Genomic DNA, 13070 nt, shown 5'->3' with positions numbered 1-13070 from the left:
AAACGTTTTTGTTTTTGAGTAAGTCAACTGGTTTGCCTATATTAAAGTACAGAAAGAACTATAAGTCAGAACCACTATACATGTGTGCTGTTTGTCTTTATAAGACAAAGACAAAATGGGGGGAGAGATATTTGCACTACGAAAGGCAAAAGTTTACTGCTGCTACTGCTGCTAAGTCGCTTCAGTCGTGTCCGACTCTGTGTGACTCCATAGACGGCAGCCCACCAGGCTCCCCTGACCTTGGGATTCTCCAGGCAAGAACACTGGAGTGGTTTGCCATTTCCTTCTCCAATGCATGAAAGTGAAAAGTGAAAGTGAAGTAGCTCAGTCGTGTCCAACGCTCAGCGACCCCATGGACTTCAGTCTTCCAGGCTCCTCCATCCATGGGATTTTCCAGGCAAGAGTACTGGAGTGGGGTGCCATAAAAGGCTCTTATGTATTCACAGAAAAATACTAATATCTCCAGGAAAGAAAATTGTCACTACATTCAATTAAAAGGGAATAAAAATGGAAGACAACTAGATTTTTTTTATATTCAACATCATTTAGAATCAAAGAAATTAAATTTAAATACTGAGATAGCACTGTTCACCTATAAGACTGGAAAGAATTATTTTTCCTTTGCAGGATAAGTTTCCACATTAACAAAAACATAGTAACACAGATACTCTCATATAGTGGTAACTGGTGGGAACAAACTTTGGTAAAACTTTTTTTTTTTGGAAAGCAATGATCACTCTGTATTGATAGATCTTTGGGCTATCAACTATCTTCCAGAGGACTCTATTCTAAGGAAACACAGGAGACACAAACAAAGTTTTACAAAAGTTATTTGTTGCACCAGGCTTCCCAGGTGGCACAGTGGTAAAGAATCTGCCTGCCAGTGCAGGAGATCCATCCCTGGGTCAGAAAGATCCCCTGGAGGAGGAAACGGCAACCCACTCCAGAATTCTTGCCTAGAAAATTCCATGGACAGAGGAGACTGGCTGGCTATCCATGGGGTGGCAAAGAGTCTGACATGACTGAGTGACTGAGCATATATGCATTTGTTGCATCAGTATATATTTAATAATAGTAACTGGAAATAAATGAAAAGTTCAACTATAAGGAAATGGTTACATAAATCGTTACATCTATACAATGTAATATTATATAGCCAGTAATAATATATAGAACTGTAACGACATAGAAATCTTGTCACATGTTAAGCAGAGAAAAAAAATGCAACAGTTACTAACTACAGTTACACAGTTTTGTGTAAACTATAAAACTGTAATAAATCTGTTACATGTTAATAAGTATAAAGAAAATACTGTAATTATTTTTGGATGCTGGAATTATTTAATCCTTACCCTTTTTCTGAATCTACCGTTTTTATACTGCAAGCATGCATTACTTGGAAATCATAGCAAACCAGGCCAACAGAACAGGGCTATTAAGTGACACACTTTTTAAATGTTCAAGGCTAATAACTGCAGCTTCACTTCCAAGAAATACTGAAAGAACTCCAGCACTGTATAATCCTCTGAATTATTGATACATAATTAAAAGATGCAGCTCTTCTACAGCATTATTTGTCCATATATATAATGCTAATCTTAAAAACAGGTAGAAAAGTTGGTGCATGTTAAATATTATATAAACAAAATTCCATTTCTAAGTATTTTTTAAGAGTACATCTATCTAATCATTTCTTTGCATAACTTATGGGAAAAAAGGGAAAAAAATAAAACATTTTATACATTGTAAAGCACTGTTCAAACAGGGCATCATTGTATCAATTTAAATTGCCTATCATTTCCTGCCCTAATTATCCCTGAAGAAGAAGTTTGTCTACAGAATAGCAATTTCAACTATGTAATTCCTTTCAGGGTTAACCACACACTCTTATCTGGGCTATCTACACTCCTTAAGAAGGTCAAAGGTTCCCAGGAAGGAGAGACTTTTTTTAAAAAATTCTCCTGCCTTTTAGATTCCCCTCCCATCTTCCCTCCAGGCCTAACACTCCAAGCTCACCCTTCAGCCCAAGGGCTCGAGGTTATGTGACAATGATTGAATTCCTATCACCTGGCTAAACACAAATACTTTCATCTCCCCTGTTTTGCCTAAGACTTGATTCAAACAAAGGGGAAAAAAAAACCAAAACCAAAAACAAAAAGAACACCAGATTTCCTAGTACACCGAGTCCTTAAAACAAATAGTAGTTAGTAGAATGTGAAATTTTATGCAGGCTAAGTGAAGAATTAATCTCTTCATTCCTAGTCCAAAATAAATGAGTCCAAGCCAAAAATCAATAAATAACTTAGTATAAAAGAGCAAGTCTGAAAAAGAAGAGGGGAAAGGTTTCTTGAAGGTAGGTAAACACCTCAGTCCACCAATGACTCGAGTTAATCAGGTGACCTTAGTTGAGAGTTGGATTTTTCTAAATAGCTAGGGAAGCACATGCGAACCTCAGGAAGTAATGAGACCCAGGCGAAGGGCCTTGAGAACTGCCCCAACCCCAAGAATGCCCTATTTCCAGCCCGGATCGACCAAGCTGAGAATGGGCCCCAGTGAACCGCCCAGCGGGACGGCTGAGACCAGCGGCCCAGTAGGGTCCAGTGTCCTGTGGGCGGCTTCCGGCGGAGGACTTGTCAGTCTGCGAAACTGACTCCCCTGGGAGCTCCTTCGGTCACTTTCAAGGTGACAGCTAGGAGATCGGCACCCGTCCCTCCCTCGGTGCCGCGCTGCCCCCACGTGAGACCAGCCGTCCGCAGCCTCTGCAGCTCTCCCCCAACTCCTGCAACCCGAGTTCCCAGGACGCCCCCCGCCGCCTGGCCCAGATCCCCTCCGCACCCCCGCGCATCGGCACCAACTCCGCACTCACCCGCAGCGCCGCCGAGCCGACCCCGCGCTGCACAGCCCAGACGCCGAGCCCGGGCGCCCCTCGGACCCCCGGCAGAGGCGCCCCAGGCCCACCAGCGGAGCCCGCGGTGCACTCAGGGCCGGGCTTGCACCTGGGCACGCCGGGGCTCGTCCCCCACCCCGGCCCCCGGCCGCATGCCGGCCGCCGCTGCAGCTGCCAGGCGGGAACCCCGAGTCCGGGGCGCCCCCAGCCTCCCCGCCTCCTCCAGGGCCGCCGGGGGTGGAGCCAGGGCGGGGAGTTGGGGAAACTTGTAAATAGGCGAGCGCGGTCGCCTGTGCCCCGCTCGCCCGCCCGCCGCCCCCTCCCGGCGGCCCCAGCCTGCGCCTCGCTGCGGGAGACAAAGGCCGGGCGGCCGCCGAGGGGGCTGCGCCCCCCACCTCCCCAAGAAACCTGAAAGACGCGCGAAGCAGAACCTCAAGACGTCGGCCCCGCAGGCTCCAGGCGCTCGGCTCCGCGGAGGGGCTGGCTTCCGGCTCTCGCTCCCGAGCTGAGTACCTACCCACCCCGCGCCCGCGGCGCCCGCTCCGGCCGAGATGCACCTGTTGCCACGTGCGACGCAGGACCCGCGGCTGCTGCCCGCGCACCTGGCGGAACCGCGGGTCCGGGACCACAGCGGTCCACGGCGGGCGACCCGAGCTCGGCCGCGCCCCCAAACCTGGCCGGCTGCCGAGCGGATCTTACCTCCTACTCCCCTCCTGTCACCTGAGTTTTCCGTGCGAGCTCGCGGGCTTCCCGCTAGCCCGGGGGCAGGGCCGCGGGGGCGGGACGGGCTGCGGGTGGGAGAGGCAAGCAGGCAGAATTGTCTGAGCGTAGGTGTGCGAGCAAGCAGCAGTGATTTTGTCTTCAGAGCGTCCCGACTCCAGATCGGTATTATCTTTGTGCTTCTAAGCGGTTAACTAGCTAACACCTAGTACAGGTTAAACCCAAAAGAGTTCCTAAGGACCCGCGGGGGGGCGGGGGTGGGGGAAGACGAGGCCCAACCCACTTTTCTCAAAACACAAATTAAGTCCCTTTTACTAAACTGAACAAATGTCATCCATAGCTGTTAGACCCGTAAAATATTTTCCTTATCGGCCTATTTTAAATACAAAGCTTTTCCAAAGAGGCTAGTCCACCTACAAGAGATGTATTAATAACGTTATTGAATTATTAAATGTCAGACAACTTGACTCCAAATTTCTTTGAAATGTTATCTGGTTTGGATTTCCCAAAAGCTTTTCAAGAGAAGTGAGTTTTTTGTTTGTTTGTTTGTTTTTTCTTGAAAATTAAGCTGATAATACTGTAATTGACAACGTTTTCTATACTGTCAATATCAGATCAACTAATAGATAATATTGCCATTTACTGTTGTAAAGCCTTTTCATTGTACAGTATTCCATTAGTTCTTCAACAAGATCAAGTAATAAATAGGTCAGATTATTACCTCCATTTTTCAAGTGAGGAAATGGAAGCTGAGAAAGGTCAAGCGATTTGCTCAAGGTCACACAGCTAGTGAGGGAGGGGCTAGCACAAACTAAGCTGACCTAACTCCTAATCTTTTTATTCCATTACCTGGAGGACAGTTCTTTGAGATTATTTTAGAGATACAGTGTTAAACACCATTGAATAGTTCTTCCTTATTGCAAAAGCACCAAAAAACAACACAAATTACAACAAAGCACTAACATTTGTTTCTGCAGGTCATGAGGCAAGTATGCTAATTAGCAACATGCCTCCTGCCTAAGCAGACTACTCCTAGTGTTAAACATATTATTTAATCTTTATAACCCTCATGTGACCCAGATGACTTGGTCCAACCTCCTACAGTTCTATTGTGTGGCTTAGTTATATCTATAAATATAGAACCTGTTTTACTTCATTTTTCTGTGGTATAGATTGAAGGGAAAAAACAAAACAAAAACTCCTAAGTATTTAGAAGCAACTTTTATGGCCGCTGAGGAATCTGAAACTTAGCTTCTAATTGCATTCACATAAAAACAGAAGTTACCTTCTAGGGACATCATCTGGGTCTCTGTCAAGGCAAACATGCTTCAAATGGGGCCTGCTGCCTTTTCTTTCCTTCTTGGTTCTGGGCATGTTGCCACGGTCTTGATCTCTGAACTCTAATACAGACTCCAGGAACAATACAAAGGGTGATAATACCACATGACTTTGTGGTCCTTTGTCCTAAAAAAAGATTAGCATTTTCTTTCTCCATTAGGAAGATGCAAATTAAAACTACACTGAAAAGTCACTTTTCACTTATCAGATTGATATTGACAAAGATTAGAAAGTTTGATAACCTCTGTGTGTTGGTGGAAGTGTGGAGAAACACAGTTGCAGTGCAGATTATGAATGTAAATTAGAATGATTTCCATCAAGGGCCATTCACAACAATGGCACCCCACTCCAGTACTCCTGCCTGGAAAATCCCATGGACGGAGGAGCCTGGTTGGCTGCAGTCCATGGGGTCGCTAAGAGTCGGACACGACTGAGCGACTTCACTTTCACTTTTCACTTTCATGCATTGGAGAAGGAAATGGCAACCCATTCCAGTGTTCTTGCCTGGAGAATCCCAGGGATGGGGGAGCCTGGTGGGCTGCCGTCTATGGGGTTGCACAGAGTCGGACATGACTGAAGTGACTTAGCAACAAAATTATAAAGACACATAAACTTTGAGCCTGTAAGTCTACTTGTAAGAATTCATCTTACAACACACGTGAGAAATGGCAGGTGTATATAAGCTTGTCCATTTCAGCATTTTTTATAACAAAAGATTTTTAAAGTACATTCATTAATACAAGACTGGTAAATTACTGATACAGCCATAAAATGACATCTGGGGGCTTCCCTGGTGGTTCAAATGGTAAAAAGAATCTGCCTGCAATGCGAGAGACCCAAGTTTGATCCCTGGGTCGGGAAGATCCCCTGGAGAAAGAAATGGCAACCCACTCCAGTATTCTTGCCTGGAGAATTTCATGGACAGAGGAGCTTGGTGGTCTGCAGTCCATGGGATAGCAAACAGTCGGACACAACTGAGTGGCTAACACACTATGAAAGCTTAAAAAAAAAAGAATGAGAGCTCTTTAAATTTCTATGAAATGATCTCTAAGATCCATTATGTGCACAAATTTTAAAATGCAAAATGATTATGTAATAGTGTATTTTCTATTAAAAAGGGGAAATTGTATACCGTTGTTTGTTTGTAGAAGCATAATATGTCTCTGAAAAGATATACCAGAAACTGGTAAAATTGGTTGCTTTTTGGGAAGGGAGCTGGGTGTCTGAAGGGCAGGATTTGCAGAAAATTTGAAGAAGATAAACTGCACGAGATATAATTTTGTATTTTTTGAATTTTGAATGATGTAAATAATAGTACCCATTTCAAAACTTAAAATTTTTCACCACTTGAAGTTGGCCATCAGGAATGGCTCAGATTCCCTCCTTACTAATTTAACTTACAGATAAAATAAATAATCAAATTTCTCATGCATTAATGGGGCAACAGCAAAATTCTCAATAGATGCTTTCAAACCATTTGTTCTCTAGTTTATCTAAAGAGAAAGGCTTTCGTACATAAAATTCTAACATGCTGTGATTATGGTGAAGATGATGAGCTAGCAAATTCCTCAGTTTTATTAACAGTGACATCTCCCTGGGGCAGAGCTTCCAGCTAATTTTCCCAAAGTCACATTCAATCAGAAATGAAAGAAGGAGCTCAGGCTAGTTCCCAAGAGGGATATTCTAGTACCATTGATTTGACTGCGGGGGAAATAATTCCGTGGGAATTCCATGGAGTCATTTATTTTACTCTCAAGTTTGATATCTTTTTGTTTTTTAATTTGGAAAAGATCCTGATGCTGGGAAAGATTGAAAGGAGAAGGGGGTGGCAGAGACCGAGATGGTTAGATAGCATTATCGATTCAGTGGACATGAATTTGAGCAAACTCCAGAAGATAGTGGAGGACAGAGGAGCCCAGTGTGCTATACAGTCTATAGGGTTGCAAACAAGTCAGACATGACTAATGACGTCCAACACTTTGGAGGAGGAAATGGAAACCCATCCCAGTATTCTTGCCTGGAGAATTCCATGGACAAAGAAGCCTGGTGGGCTATAGTCCACGGGGTCGCAAAGAGTCAGATATGACTGAGCAACTAATACACACACCATACCATCACTTCATTGAACAAGGGATCTGAACAACTCACAAAGACAGGCACAGTAAAACTTTAAAATAAATATTTACAAATGTAAAATAGAATCCAAGGAAAAGCAAACAGCTAAGAGTAAACATATCCCTGAGTAACAAATTAAGCCAGTGAGCTTGTTGGTAGCCAAGTGTCCCAACCACTTACATAACAGCCATTTTTCAAAAGGGGCTGATAGTTCCTCAGTGGAAGCTCTGAGTTTCCTAGCACTGAATTCAAAGAAAAAATTTTTTCACTCATATTTCCAGTCAAGACTACTGAATGGAAAACAATAATATATTGTTGATTATACTGTAAGAACCTTTTATGTGGTTATTTTTGTAGTCATTTTGAATAAAACTCAAAGTATTATAATGAAACTCAACAAAGGTATTCACCCAATCGGGTACCAGGTCAGTGTCAAACTGGACTGCAGTTCCTTACTATATTCTTCAGAAAATCAAACATACTCACAGTCAGATTTTTAATGTCTCCACACATCCCTCACCTTAGAGATAGATGTTTCTTTATATAGCATTCCAGAAATTGTCTAGTCGGCCAGTCATCTGATTATTATTAGAAGTGATACTCAGTTGGTATAGTCATGTCTGACCCTATGGACTGTAGTCTGCCAGGTTCCTCTGTCCATGGAATTCTCCAGGCAAGAATACTGGAGTAGGTTGCCATTTCCTTCTCCAGGGGATCTTCCTGACCCAAGGATCAAACCTGCATCTCTTGAGTCTCCTACATTGCAGGTGGATTCTTTACCACTAGTTCCACCTGGAAAGCCCTTAGATGTGATAGAGACCCAGAATGCTGGAATTTCGTAATGCTGTAGATGACTTTTTCCCTATTTTTGTTAACAGAAAGATGTACATTACAAATTGCCATATGACTTTTGCTACTTGTATCCCAAGATCATGAGACATGCAAAGTCAGATGTGTACACTGACCAACTGTAGCAATGACTGCAGAGCAAGAAAACATCGTCACAGCAGTGAATGATCTTGATTTATTTACAAATAATTCTTAGGTTCCTAATTATCCATTCTTCTTTTCAGTGGGCTTGGAGACTCAAGTGGACTCCCCTCTCTGTGTTCCAAAAGGGTGAGATCAGATTAGGGATGTTCTAGTGTAGAAGTCTGCAGATTAATAAGTAAAGTATCTCAAGAAAGAAAAGAGTTTCTTGTGACTTCAGAGCCATAGCAGTTATAAGGAAATACAGCTTTCTCTTATCAAAATGACTTGAGAACATCTAAGAAACTTCTCCATCCTCTAATAAAATGGAAAGCATCTTCAACAGTCCTTTTATTCCATTTATAGACTCGGTAGAAGGAATCATTCTTATAGCATGATGCCAAAATTATTTTAGCTCACGCACAAACAAGTTGTTCTGTAATTGTGCTTTTGACCACTTCATATTAGGAAAATATTAAAAAATATATAGCACTACCACTTTGTTATGAAACCACTTTGAAAATGTTTACTTGGACTCTTTTAAATGTCATGACTAAAGAAACTACTGTTGTGCGTGATCCACTCTTGACAGTGAATCATAACTGTCACAGTTGGACTTGGTTAGCCTTTGCTCTGATCTGACAGTCTTTCCTTAAAAAGTGGATGTCTTTCCAATTGCAAACTATTTATTGCTTCTTGAAAAATATAATAACAAGTTTGTGACTCTGAAATCCCATATCTTGGAGACTATCATAGTCTCAATTTAGACTTTTTGAATACGCTTTTAATTTATGCCTCTGGCTTTATGCTCCTGGCCAAACACAAGCCCTGAAAGGGCTGGGGGATGCCTTCCAACTAGCCTCCATTTCCCTCAGACCTTGATAATTGATCAGTTATCTCCTAAAAAAGAGTGCACACCGTGGAGTTCAGTGGGTTCAGTGTTGCTCCATGGTGACCCATACCCTGTGTCCAGGCCTCATCTACTGATTGATTTTTGGTTCCATACTTTGGCCACCCAATGCGAAGAACCAACTCATTGGAAAAGATTCTGATGCTGGGAAAGATTGAAGGTGGGAGAAGGGGATGAAGGAGGATGAGATGGTTGGATGGCATCACCGACACGATGGACATGAGTTTCAGTAGGCTCCGGGAGATGGTGATGGACAGGGAGGCCTGGTGTGCTGCAGTCCATGGGGTCGCAAAGAACCAGACACAACTGAGCAACTGAACTTTTACAGCTTTTGGTTTGGGATCAGAGTTCCTGATCCGTACTTGACCTGGAGATCCTCTGGCCCTGCATAGGATATGCAGTCCAGCAGGCCTAGTGTTCTAAATTCTAACAAATGTTTCAAAATATAATGATGTAGGAAGAGACCTAGACTAAATCAATGACAGCAATTAGCTCTCATGCTGTTACATAAGCATTCCTCAAAATAGAACCGCTCTTCTAAACATGGACTGGCAATTCAGGATAGAGCCACTGGAAATGCTACCCTTGTTATTCTCTTCATACAGTGAATAGGACCCACACTAAGGGCCTAAACCGCACACTGCTCTGCGACAACACTGTCAAGTCAGCATGCCTGGTTAGTTACCGGAAAGCAGGGAGATCTTAACTCTGGGTTTCTAGAACACTGAGAAGTCAGATTGATAATCCATGATAGCTATTTAACACTACCAAGATTTATCTGTTTTGGATAAGTCTACTTTTTATCTCTTTTTGAGTATCTACAAAATTATGGTTAGTTTTTCATAATTTACAACACAATTACCAATTACCATATACATACATACATATCTGTATATGTACATATATATATTTGTTATCTAATCCAGTAAAAAAATTTCATTGTCTGCAAATTTTAAATAGAAGAATAAATCCACTACAACCAGCAAAAAAATACGATTGGGACTTCCCTGGTGATCCAGTGGTTTAGACTCTGCTTCCATTGCAGAGGACGTGGGTTCAATCCATGGTTAGGGAACTAAGATCCCACATGCTGTGCAGCTTGACCAAAGAACACAAGACCAAAAAAACCCCATAAAACATTATCACTCCAAAATCAAGGACACAAATAAGACTTAGTTTTGATGCCTATTAATAGATACGTTTTAATTGATTTGATCGGGTTTAGATCTTAGGGTCTCTTCTATAAAATTACTTCTTTAGATCTCATGGGGGTTTTGTGAGGACAAAGTATGTTTGGAATTACTGATATCACTCATTTCCCTTCCCATTGGTCTGTGAACTTGAGCTAAGGAAAGGCTTACCTGCCCCAACACCATCCCCTCCAGTCTACTGAGGCCTGCCACATTCCTCCTCACTTAGCCTTTCATTTCACACCTGAAATATTCAAATGAGCAGACCAGTGATCTCCAAACCACTCCCCCATACACCCCATCTATAAAAAAAATTAAGTGTGCATGCCAACATTTGCTTATTTATACATTGTGTATAGCATCAGAGTACTGATGCTATGTACACAATAAACTACACACAAAAATAGAAACGGATCAGATTTTAAAATAGATAACTAAAGTTATCATATTTTGTTCCCACACCCCAACGTATACTCTCTGGGGACAAAAAACAATCTCACTCCTCTTAAGAGCCTTTATTTATTTATTAAAATTTTTTTTCATCATGCTGCACAGCTTGTGGGATCTGAGTTCCCCAACCAGGGATTGAACTCAGGCCCTCAGCAGTGAAAGCACAGAGTCCTAACCACTTGACTGCCAGGGAATTCCCTAAGCAGTCTTTAATGTAGAAGACTTCTCCACTGGTGACAAGTTAAAAGGCAAAAGTAAGTGCCACTTTTAGTGTAAATACCCAAAGCCGCATCTTTTAACAGTTGGGCATTCTAGGTAAACGCCAACAGGTTTCCATTAAAATGAATGTACCTGGATGCAACCCTTTAAATATTAATTTAACGTCTATCTATAAATTTAATTAATTTATCTTCTATCCAGAAAGATATGGGTGAATTTTTTAAACTTCCTCATTGTGTTTTTTTCCAACACACACATATCAATTCTCAGAGAACACTGACAGGTTGCCTTACAAATTTAACTTATTTCTTTGATAGCATCAGATCCCACAGGATAAGGGCTCAGTCTCACAAGACCTCTCTACTTCAGATGACACACCCAATTCCAGGTTGTTACCTGAGCTTCTGACCTTGTGTGTATGTGTGCATGCTCAGTCATGTCCCACTCTTTGCTACCCTATGGACTGTAGCCCACCAGGCTCCTCTGTCCACGGAATTTCCCAGACAAGAATACTGGAGTGGGTTGCCATTTCCCCCTCCCTTCCAGATCCAGGGATCAAACCAGGTCTCCTGCATCTCCAAGTCAAGGGAAGTGTTAGTCATGTCCAACTCTTTGTGACCCCATGGACTGCCCACCAGGTGCCTCTGTCCATGGAATTCCCTAGGCAAGAATACTGGAGTGGGTTGCCATTTCCTTCTCCAGGGGATCTTCCCAACCCAGGGATTGAACCCAGGTCTCCTGCATTGCAGACAGACGCTTTACCATCTGAGCCACCAGGGAAGCCACCAATGAGGAAAGATCTACCTATCACTGGAGAAATTTCAACGGTTTTAGGATCTTTGTGCCTTTAACTGAGGCAAAGACCTAACACATTTTTTGTTACACCACAGTCTAATTTTAAAACATAACAGACACAAAACTTCATGAAACAAATTCGTAACCTAATAAATTTTATAAAATAAACATTCTTTAAAGCCACTTCTTCACTTAGGAAGTAGAGGGGGAGTAGGAACTGGATGAAGATGATCAAAAGTACAGACTCTGCGAGATAATGAGGGACAGGGAAGCTTGGCGTGCTGCAGTCCATGGAATCTCAAAGAGTCAGACATGACTTAGCTACTGAATAACAACAAGGGCTGTAATGGCCAACATGATAAATATAATTAACACTGCTGCATGTTATATATGAAAGGTAAATCCTGAGTTCTCATTACAAGGAAAAAAATTTTTTTTTCTTTTGTATTTATGTGAGATGTTCACTAACTTATTGTGACAATTATTTCATGATGTGTGTAATACAGTGCTGTGATCCTCTGTTTTTATGGAGAGATTGGTGACCCTCCATCTTCCAGACACAGTGACTATCAGATGGAAAATTTTGGTCACCACAAAACCTGTTTGGTGGGCACTTCTTGACAGCACAGAGAATGAAATGTTCACACAGGTTGACAGAAGCCTTCTGTGGATGCTTAAAGAGATCCATAGAGAAAAAAAAAGAACACAGCAGAAGGCAACCAGCTTTTACTTGAAGTCGACTATGTGCTCAATATTTTGCTGCTGCTGCTGCTAAGTTGCTTCAGTCGTGTCCGACTCTGTGCGACCCAATGGACGGCAGCCCACCAGGCTCCCCAATCCCTTGGATTCTCCAGGCAAGAACACTGGAGTGGGTTGCCATTTCCTTCTCCAATGCATGAAAGTGAAAAGTGAAAGGGAAGTTGCCCAGTCGTGTCCGACTCTTCACGACCCCATGGACTGCAGCCCACCAGGCTCCTTTGTCCATGGGATTTTCCAGGCAAGGGTACTGGAGTGGGGTGCCATTGCCTTCTCTGTGATATTTTGCTAGGAGTTTCCATATCTGTCATTTCCATTTGCGTTAATCTAATTGGGATTTCTTTGGAAGGAATGATGCTGAAGCTGAAACTCCAGTACTTTGGCCACCTGATGCAGAGTTGACTCATTGGAAAAGACTCTGATGCTGGGAGGGATTGGGGGCAGGAGGAGAAGGGGACGACAGAGGATGAGATGGCTGGATGGCATCACTGACTCGATGGACGTGAGTCTGAGTGAACTCTGGGAGTTGGTGATGTACAGGGAGGCCTGGCGTGCTGCAATTCATGGGGTCGCAAAGAGTCAGACATGACTGAGCCACTGAACTGAACTGAATTGAATCATCACCACAATTTTCTGAAATAGAATTTAAACCCAGGTCTGCATAAGCCCTATGTTCACTTCACTTGTAATTATGAGAAACTTAATCTCTCTGAAGGAATAG

The 13070-nt window shown here is 42.7% G+C and overlaps 1 protein-coding gene across 3 annotated transcripts in view; it reads right to left on the bottom strand.

The window, feature by feature from the left end:
* Positions 1-4205, bottom strand: part of MTUS1 (microtubule associated scaffold protein 1) — a 187032-nt gene extending 182827 nt beyond the window's left edge. Inside the window, exon 1 of one of the 3 annotated variants that reach the window (XM_027530154.1) lies at positions 3587-4205. The gene's annotated coding sequence lies outside the window, so the exon portion shown is untranslated. Of the gene's footprint in view, positions 1-2866; positions 3077-3586 lie in introns of those variants that run through there. The other 2 variants (XM_027530156.1, XM_027530155.1) reach the window with 2 other exon arrangements.
* Positions 4206-13070: the final 8865 nt, after the last annotated feature.

This window comes from Bos indicus x Bos taurus, chromosome 27 (assembly GCF_003369695.1).
Source record: "Bos indicus x Bos taurus breed Angus x Brahman F1 hybrid chromosome 27, Bos_hybrid_MaternalHap_v2.0, whole genome shotgun sequence".
Taxonomy (NCBI): domain Eukaryota; kingdom Metazoa; phylum Chordata; class Mammalia; order Artiodactyla; family Bovidae; genus Bos; species Bos indicus x Bos taurus.
The sequence above is the reverse complement of the archived record's forward strand: the minus strand, read 5'-3'. Positions and strand labels throughout refer to the sequence as shown.